The sequence below is a fragment of the Protopterus annectens genome, chromosome 11.part0 (assembly GCF_019279795.1).
Source record: "Protopterus annectens isolate FY-2018-M chromosome 11.part0, PAN1.0, whole genome shotgun sequence".
In the NCBI taxonomy this organism is placed as follows: Eukaryota; Metazoa; Chordata; order Ceratodontiformes; family Protopteridae; genus Protopterus; species Protopterus annectens.
Window position 1 is genome coordinate 1308176887 of NC_056745.1, and position 9926 is coordinate 1308186812.

Sequence of the window (9926 nt, forward strand, 5' to 3'; positions counted from 1 at the left end):
CTAGTAAGCTGAAACACCTAATGTTCATAAGGATCATTTGCATATATCCCATGTGCCACTGATACAAAAAGTTTCGTAGGTCATTGAGTGGAAATTCTAGTTTTCCTGGAGTTTTTATTTTGTTTTTACTGATTGGTTTTTCAGTGACTTTCTCATTCATTGTTTTAATTGTTTGGGGTATTTTTGCAGTAATCCTAATGATAATGGACACCAGCTGGGTATAACAGCCATGTGTTCCCAATGCTTAACTAGTCATTCTGCTTGTGCTGATGAGGTCATAACATGGCTGAAATATGTATATATGCTGATAGTGGGATTTGGCTTTATTTGCCTAAAATTGTCTATTAAAATAGCAAAGCAAGCCATTTTCAGAATTTCAGGCTTTCAGAATTGCCAATGAGCTGAAACACCTGATGTTCATAAGGATCATTTGCATATATCCCATGTGTCTCTGATACAAGAGGTTTGGGAGGTCACTCAGTGAAAGTTCTAGCTTTGCTGGATTTTTCATTTTGTTTTTACTGATTGGTTTTTCAGTGACCTTCTCACTCGGTTTAATTTGTTGTTTAGTTTATTTTTGCAGTGACCCTAATGATAATGGACATCAGTTGGGTATAGCAGCCTGTGTTTCTAATGCTTAGTTAAACATTCTGCTTGTGCTGTGCTGACAAGGTCATAGCAGGGCTGAAATATGCATGTTTGCAGCTAGTGGGGATTGGTTTTATTGGCCTGAAATTGTCTATTAAAATGATGAAATAAGTCACGGCTATTCAGAATTTGCCAATGAGTTGGAATACCTGATGTTCATGAGGGTCATTTGCGTATATCCCATGTGCCTCTGATCCAAGAGGTTTGGGAGGTCACTCAGTGAAAGTTCTAGCTTTGGTGGAGTTTTCATTTTGTTTTTACTGATTGGTTTTTCAGAGACCTTCTCACTCATTGTTATAATTTGTTGTTTGGGATATTTTTCCAGTGACCCTAATGATGATTAGGGTTGGTAAGGTGGTCTAATGGTTAAGGTGTTTGCCTTACAAACACAAGGTGCAGGGTTTGAGTCTCACAAGGGATAATTGGCTAGGCTTAAAATGGCTCACAAAGGCAGTTAGCTTAGTACTGATCTATGAAACTATAATGGACATCTGCTTGTGCTGTATTTACAAGATCATAACAAGGCCTAAATATGCATATCCACAGCTAGTGGGGTTTGGCTTTATTGGCCTGAAATTGTCCATTAAAACAATGAAACAAGTCATGGGCATTCAGAATCATTAATGAGCTGAAACACCTGATGTTCATAAGGATCATCTGCATATAGCCCATGTGCTTCTGATACAAGAGGTTTGGGAGGTCACTCAGTGGAAATACTAGCTTTGCTGGAGTTTTCATTTTGTTTATACTGATAAGTTTTTCAGTGACCTTCTCTTGTTTTAATTTGTTTGGGATATTTTTCCAGTGACCCTAATGATAATGGGACATCAGTTGGGTATAACAGCCCTGTGTTTCTAATGCTTAGTCAAACACTCTGTTTGTGCTGTGTTGATGAGGTCAAAACAAGGCAGAAATATGTATATTCACAGATAGTCGTGTTTGGTTTTGTTGGCCTGAAATTGTCCGTTACAACAATGAAACAAGACATGGGTATTCATAATCGCCAATGAGTTGAAACACTTGATGCTTATAAAGATCATTTGCATATATCCCATGTGCCTCTGATACAGGTTTGCGAGGTCACTCCGCAGAAGTTCTAGCTTTGCTGGAGTTTTCATTTTGTTTTTACTGATTGGTTTTTCAGTGATCTTCTCATTCATTGTTTTAAATTGCTGTTTGGGATATTTTTTCAATGACCCTAATGATAATGGATATCAGCTGGGTATAACAGCCCTGTGTTTCTAATATTTAGTCAAATGGTTTGCTTGTGCTGTGTAATAAGGTCATAACAAGACCAGCATATGCATATCTACAGCTAATGGGGGTTGGTTTTATTGTCCTGAAGTTATCTATTAAAATGATAAAACAAGTCATTGGCATTCAGAATTGCCAATGAGTTGAAACACCTGATGTTCATAAGAATCGTTTGCATATATCCCACGTGCCTCTGATACAAGAGGTTTGGGAGGTCACTCAGTGGAAATTCTAGCTTTGCTGGAGTTTTTATTTTGTTTTTACTTTACTATACTTCAGAAACACTGTTAGTAGTCTGTGTCTGTTCAGTTATGCAATAGGTCTGTATTTAAGGAAATATACAGCTTTAGAGGTTAAATGTGATTTAATATGAGATTAATCAAGTTGGAACTTCAAAAAACAAGAAACATTTTACAATTCTGTATAGTTCAAGGATTAAAGCAATCCCACACTGTTATTAAAATCTGAAAGAGAATAACTCAGATAGGGACTGATGCCAAACTAACAAATTTCAATGGTTCAGTGTCCATTTTTATAAAATTTCTTCCATTTCCAAATTTTAGCTGAACTTCTCAGACTCATGAACAATAAAAGTTTCAATGTAATGTACATTTCTTCCTTGACAGATTAAGTCCACATCATAATTACTTTATTTTAATATCTTTGCCTTGTCTTTTTTCTCATTGTTTATCCACAGTCATCTTGTCTCATACAATGACTATAGAAAAACAATTCCAAAGTGTTTCTTATAGTTCATTGAAGTTCAGTGCTCTTGTTATATAAATTACAAGTTGCAATTCAAAGTTGGAGCTGGGGATCCATATTTAATTTATATAAATCATATAAACTCATTTAAGGGTCACAGATCAAAATAACCATGCATCTGTTTTAGCTTAAATAGGCAGTTGTCAGAAGCAGTAATCAAGGCTGAAAAGTCGAAGTAAAAGTATGTACATCAAGAAGGCAGTGATAATTTACATTTAACAGAAAGTGCAATACATAACTCATACATGTAATGACAATAGATTCCAACAGATAGATGACAGACAGCTGTTTAATGCATTTATTTGTATTTATTAATTGTGGTAGATACAGACATACAGGCAGAATTTATTTATATGTCCTCAACATGCATTACTCCTGTTTATAGAGCTAGAATCACATGAGTATACAAAACAGTTAAATAATTCAAAGACATCACAATCAAACTGCAAACAAAAATATTTCAACATTTCGTAACCTGTACAGAGGTCCTAATTCTATCAAAAAGCATTATTCATTTCAATGCAAGTTTAATGAACTAAACACTCTAATACATTTTTCCAGAATAATTGCTTTAATTGTTGCACAAATACTTCATTACCATGTGCATTATTTCAATATGCTTTGTTTATGGTGTAGATCCTGATGAGATCATGGCAGAGAAAAGGTTCAGTATCACAACACAAAAAAAATACATTAAATAGAATTAAAAACAGTACAGATGTGCAATCCATGCAGTAAAGCAGAAACATGTAAAATGCACTCTATGTAAATGAAAATAATGTATATACAAGGTTAACAAAGTTTACTCACATGCACTAAAACCAAAACTAAATATCAATACAAATTAAATCATCAAACACCAACCTTTTATGTAGAATCAATACAATGCAGTATTTTATTATAAAAACAGATCACAGTCTGGATGAAGAAACAGCGACTAGCATGTTGTAGGAACACAGGAAAAATACTAAGCAGATGATCACGAGGACCACAAGATTACTGGCCATAAAATCAACAATAACAGCTTGTTTTGTATGCAGTATTTTATTAATTCACATGTGAAAGATGCTAAGAACCTAATGATGCTAAAACAAGAGTATTTATTTAGGTTGTGTTAAGTAGGTTTTGTTTCATTCGGTGTCTGTTAGGAGGGAAAATAACCCAGGGAATCTGTATATTACCAGTCATTTTGCAGGCAGCAGCATGAATAATTCATGGGTTTAGAAAATATTGAAGATACAGATACACAGTTCATTGTCTTACTGTTCTAATGTCAGAATATAGAACAGTTTTTTCCTGCTTTTCATTTTTCCTACGTGGTTTGGTTCTGGCCTTCTTCAGCTCCAGTGTTGCATAGCTCAGTTCCTCAGGATTATTCTAAGTGAAGGAAAACACAATGGATGTTAATATGTATGTTCTAGAAACACAATGGATGTCAATATGTATGTTCTGGAAACACAATGGATGCTGATATGTATGTTCTAGAAACACAATGAATGTCAATATGTATGTTCTAGAAACACAATGGGTGTTAACATGTATGTTCTAGAAACACAATGGGTGTTAACATGTATGTTCTGAAAACACAATGGATGTTAACATGTATGTTCTGGAAACACAATGGATGTTACTATGTATGTTCTGGAAACCCGATGGATGTTAATATGTATGTTCCAGAAAAACAATGGATGTCAATATGCATGTTCTGGAAACACAATGGATGTTAATATGTATGTTCCAGAAACACAATGGATGTCAATATGCATGTTCTGGAAACACAATGGATGTTAACATGTATGTTCTGGAAACACAATGGATGTTACTATGTATGTTCTGGAAACCCGATGGATGTTAACATGTATGTTCTGGAAACACAGATGTTAATATGCATGTTCTGAAAACACGATAGATGTTAATATATATGCTCTGGAAACACGATGGATGTTAATATGTATGTTCTGGAAACACAATGGATGTTAATATGTATGTTCTGGAAACACGATGGATGTTAGCATGTATGTTCTGGAAACACAATGGATGTTAACATGTATGTTCTGGAAATATGATGGATGTTAATATGCATGTTCTGGAAACACAATGGATGTTAAAATGTATGTTCTGGAAACACGATGGATGTTAATAGGTATATTCTGGAAACACAGTGGATGTTAACATATGTTCTGGAAACACAATGGATGTTAATATGTATGTTCTGGAAACACAATGGATGTTAATATGTATGTTCTGGAAACACAGTGGATGTTAAAGTATGTTCTGGAAACACAATGGATGTTAACATGTATGTTCTGGAAACACAAATGTTAATATGCATGTTCTGGAAATATGATGGATGTTAATATATATGTTCTGGAAACACAATGGATGTCAACATGTATGTCCTGGAAACATAATGGATGTTAATATGCATGTTCTGGAAACACAATGGATGTTAATATGTATGTTCTGGAAACACGATGGATGTTAACATGTATGTTCTGGAAACACAATATTAACATGTATGTTCTGGAAACACAATGGATATTACTACATATGTTCTGGAAACACAATGGATGTTAACATGTTTGTTCTGGAAACACAATGGATGTTAATATGAAACACGATGGATGTTAATATATATGTTCTGGAAACATGATGGATGTTAATATGTATGTTCTGGAAACACAATGGATGTTAACATGTATGTTCTGGAAACACAATTAATATTAACATGTATGTTCTGGAAACACAATGGATATTACTACATATGTTCTGGAAACACAATGGATGTTAACATGTATGTTCTGGAAACACAATGGATGTTAATATGAAACACGATGGATGTTAATATATATGTTCTGGAAACATGATGGATGTTAATATGTATGTTCTGGAAACACAATGGATGTTAACATGTATGTTCTGGAAACACAATGGATGTTAATATGAAACACGATGGATGTTAATATATATGTTCTGGAAACATGATGGATGTTAATATGTATGTTCTGGAAACACAATGGATGTTAACATGTATGTTCTGGAAACACAATGGATGTTAACATGTATGTTCTGGAAACACAGATGTTAATATGCATGTTTTGGAAACACGATGGATGTTAATATATATGGTCTGGAAACACAATGGGCGTCAACATGTATGTCCTGGAAGCACAATGGATGTTAATATGCATGTTCTGGAAACACAATGGATGTTAATATGTATGTTCTGGAAACACGATGGATGTTAACATGTATGTTCTGGAAACACAATGGATGTTAACATGTTTGTTCTGGAAACACAGTGGATGTTAATATACATGTTCTGGAAACACAATGGATGTTAATATATATGTTCTGGAAACACGATGGATGTTAATATGCATGTTCTGGAAACACAATGGATGTTAACATGTTTGTTCTGGAAACACAGATGTTAATATGCATGTTCTGGAAACACGATGGATGTTAATATATATGTTCTGGAAACACAATGGATGTTAATATACATGTTCTGGAAACACAATGGGTGTTAATATGCATGTTCTGGAAACACAATGGATGTTAATATCTATGTTCTGGAAACAGAATGGATATCAATATGTATTTTCTAGAAACACAATGAATGATAACATGTATGTTCTGGCTGAACATCTACTTCCTGCCTTTATTACCGTTCACATTAACTCCTGTGCAGTTCATTAGTCTTCTCATCACTTAACTCCTCTGATGTTTCCATAACATTATGAAACATGTCTTTCTGAAGACGTCTTGATAAAAATAAGATGAAAGTGCTAAAGTACTTCAAGAGTTGTTGGTGTGATTTACTATTTTTTGAACGCTGTTATTGTCACGAAGTTCATTTCTTAGTTAAAATTTCTTCTCTTCATTCATTTTATTGAGTGCGATTAATTTTAGATGTGTGTGTGTATTTTTAAAGGTGAATGGCTGTGTGTGTTTATGAGTGGGATTTGGTGAGGAGGGAGCTGTGTGTGTGTATGTTTGTGTGTGTGTGAGTGTGTGTGTGTGTGTGGGTGAACGCACACGTGCGTGTGTGTGTGTGTGTGTGTGTGTGTGTGTGTGTGTGTGTGTGTTGTGCGCGCACACATGCGTGTATGTTGAAGTGTGAGTGTGTGTATGGGGGCGGGGGTTGTGCTGCCTGTGATGCATCCACACACCCCTAAAGTAATGAGCAAAGCCTGCATTATTGGGTCAGGTGGAACACTAGCCCCCAGGGATATTGCATATAAAGTGCTTTTAAGGCATGCATTAAAAAAATAAAAAGTAAAAAGGTGACATATAGAACCACTAGATATAAGGGATACTATTAAGTAGCATACTTGGAAAGCACTAAAAGGGAGTCAGACCCTGTAATCTTGCCCAGAAAATCTCAGCACTAATCCACTGAGCTGAGAAGTTAGTGCAGTAAGGGCTTTTTTAAATGTATATAGAGGAACTCAGGCATTATTCCATGCTTGAAACATTTCATGACCTACGAGGGAGAGGGAAGAGAACACTAAATATACCGTTCAACCTTGTAGCACAAGACAGAACTAAATCATAGATGGGTGGTACATTTGGCCCTTAAAACCTTGGAAAGTTGCTACTTGTAAAGCTTTTACATTAGCATACATATCCAAAGAATACATAGTGTAAAACTCTAATGATTGCACCAATGGTGGCTGTATCCATCTATGATTTACAAAGGAAGGAAAAAGTAGGGACATAGCGGATGTCATGACAACACAGGAACGGGTATGGGAATGTGATGTCATGACAACACAGGTACTGATATGTGAAAATCAAGCATGACACATTCATAGTCCATATGTGTACAGACAACTTCAGACGTACCTCACTGCACTACATGAAGAGATACATGATGGAGCTCCCTGAATATGTGTCCCAGGTCCCAGATGGGTATGAATCTAGCCTTGAGTAGCATCCTATGTTCACCAATGATGTTTCTACAGAACCAGCAAAAAAATGATGGACTTCAACAATTGGCTTAGTTTTCACAGCAGGGGGATCCAATATCTGTCAGGCTGGGGAAACATGATTAACAAGCCACTATACTTTGCCAGAGATGGTTTGCAATTGTCACCATTTGGTTTCCAGATAGTGGCAAAAACTTTATCTATCCCCATAGTGCCTTTTTTAGAATGTGCTAAGTTGTTAACCCTACAAAAAAGGAAAAATCAATCCAAACTACCTAAAGTTACTGCTGCTCAGTGCTAGGAGTTTAAATAAGAACCTGCAATCCTTGGAGGCACTCCTCACCCTGAAGAATATAGGCATATGTGCAGTCATGGAAACGTGTTTCAGAACCATGGAAAGCACCCCAGCTATCAAAGGTTACAATGTCTTGTATACATTTTAATCCCCCTCAGTTCAGGATAAAGCAAAGAGAGGAGGTGTCTCAGTGTTCATAAATGGCAAGTACACTCCTAGACTGGTCCAACAAAATGATTTGCTGGAGCTGTTCCATGCCCAACTAACCATAGGTGCTACACCCTTATCATATCCTTGCTAGCTACAGATCGCCTAACATAAGTCTGGAAAACCACACCTCCTACCTAGATCTACTGGAACCTCTTAACATTCAGACAAACACCATACTTATGGGTGACTTCAACTACCCCTCCATAAACTGGTAGACTTATACAATCCATAATTCACTTGCTCAGAAGTTTTTCAACACTGTCAACACAAAGATCCTGGAGCAGCCAGTTAGCTCCCCAACTAGAGCTACAGATATCCTAGATATCATAGACCTAGTACTCATGAACATGGGGAGATGCTGCTCCTTCCCATGAATTAACTCCTCCCTGGTAATCTCTAACAATAAACTGATCACCTTTAGTATTAAAACTAGCCTAAAACCCCCATCAAACTCCATACCTGTTAAGAACTTTGCTAAGGTCAATTACCTCAAAATACGTGACAGCTTATTAAACTTTCAAGCCCCTAAAACTTGGAGGTCTACTCTGCACTGTACAAAAAAGCACTGTACAACCACATTCATAGCTGCATAGAGGAGCCAGTACCTGTCTGAGCCAAACCTATGATTACTGGCAAAAATAAACCACTCCAGTGGACCTCTAACATAAATAGGTTATTCAACAAAAGGAAAAAAAAATCCTCTCCAAAGCCAAGAAGAAACAGATGAAACAGTGTAAAAAGACACTCACCTGTCTAAACAAACAAATTAGAGAGATGGTCAAATCTGCCAAAGCAACGTATGAGGCAAAGATAGACCCCCAGATGAAAGATAATTATAAGGCTTTCCCAGTCCCAGATCCAGGGGGGGGGGTAATTCCAGGGACCCAAAGTTGAAGTAAAGCTGTAGGCATACGCATATACTGTAGATGATGATGACTAGGAGAAGCGCTGGCAAAGGGGGGCAGATACACGTTTTGTTTTCTCTATATGTAATACATCTACAGGTACACGTTTTGTTTTCTCTATATGTAATAAATCTACAGATACACGTTTTGTTTTCTCTATATGTAATAAATCTACAGATACACGTTTTGTTTTCTCTATATGTAATAAATCTACAGATACACATTTTGTTTTCTCTATAAGTAATAAATCTACAGATACATGTTTTGTTTTCTCTATATGTAATAAATCTACAGATACACGTTTTGTTTTCTCTATATGTAATAAATCTACAGATACACGTTTTGTTTTCTCTATAAGTAATAAATCTACAGATACACATTTTGTTTTCTCTATATGTAATAAATCTACAGATACACGTTTAGTTTTTTCTATATGTAATAAATCTACAGATACACGTTTTGTTTTCTCTATATGTAATAAATCTACAGATACACGTTTTGTTTTCTCTATAAGTAATAAATCTACAGATACACGTTTTGTTTTCTCTATATGTAATACATCTACAGATACACGTTTTGTTTTCTCTATATGTAATAAATCTACAGATACACGTTTTGTTTTCTCTATATGTAATAAATCTACAGATACACGTTTTGTTTTCTCTATATGTAATAAATCTACAGATACACGCTTTGTTTCTCTATATGTAATACATCTACAGATACACGTTTTGTTTTCTCTATATGTAATAAATCTACAGATACACGTTTTGTTTTCTCTATATGTAATAAATCTACAGATACACGTTTTGTTTTTTCTATATGTAATAAATCTACAGATACACGTTTTGTTTTCTCTATAAGTAATAAATCTACAGATACATGTTTTGTTTTCTCTATATGTAATAAATCTAC

The 9926-nt window shown here is 35.4% G+C and overlaps 1 long non-coding RNA gene across 1 annotated transcript in view; it reads right to left on the reverse strand.

Moving 5' to 3' along the window:
- Positions 1-2960: 2960 nt before the first annotated feature.
- LOC122814870 overlaps positions 2961-9926 on the reverse strand; it is a 7527-nt gene continuing 561 nt past the window's right edge. Inside the window, exon 2 of the long non-coding RNA XR_006366918.1 lies at positions 2961-4044. This is a non-coding gene — a long non-coding RNA (uncharacterized LOC122814870). The remainder of the gene's footprint in view (positions 4045-9926) is intronic.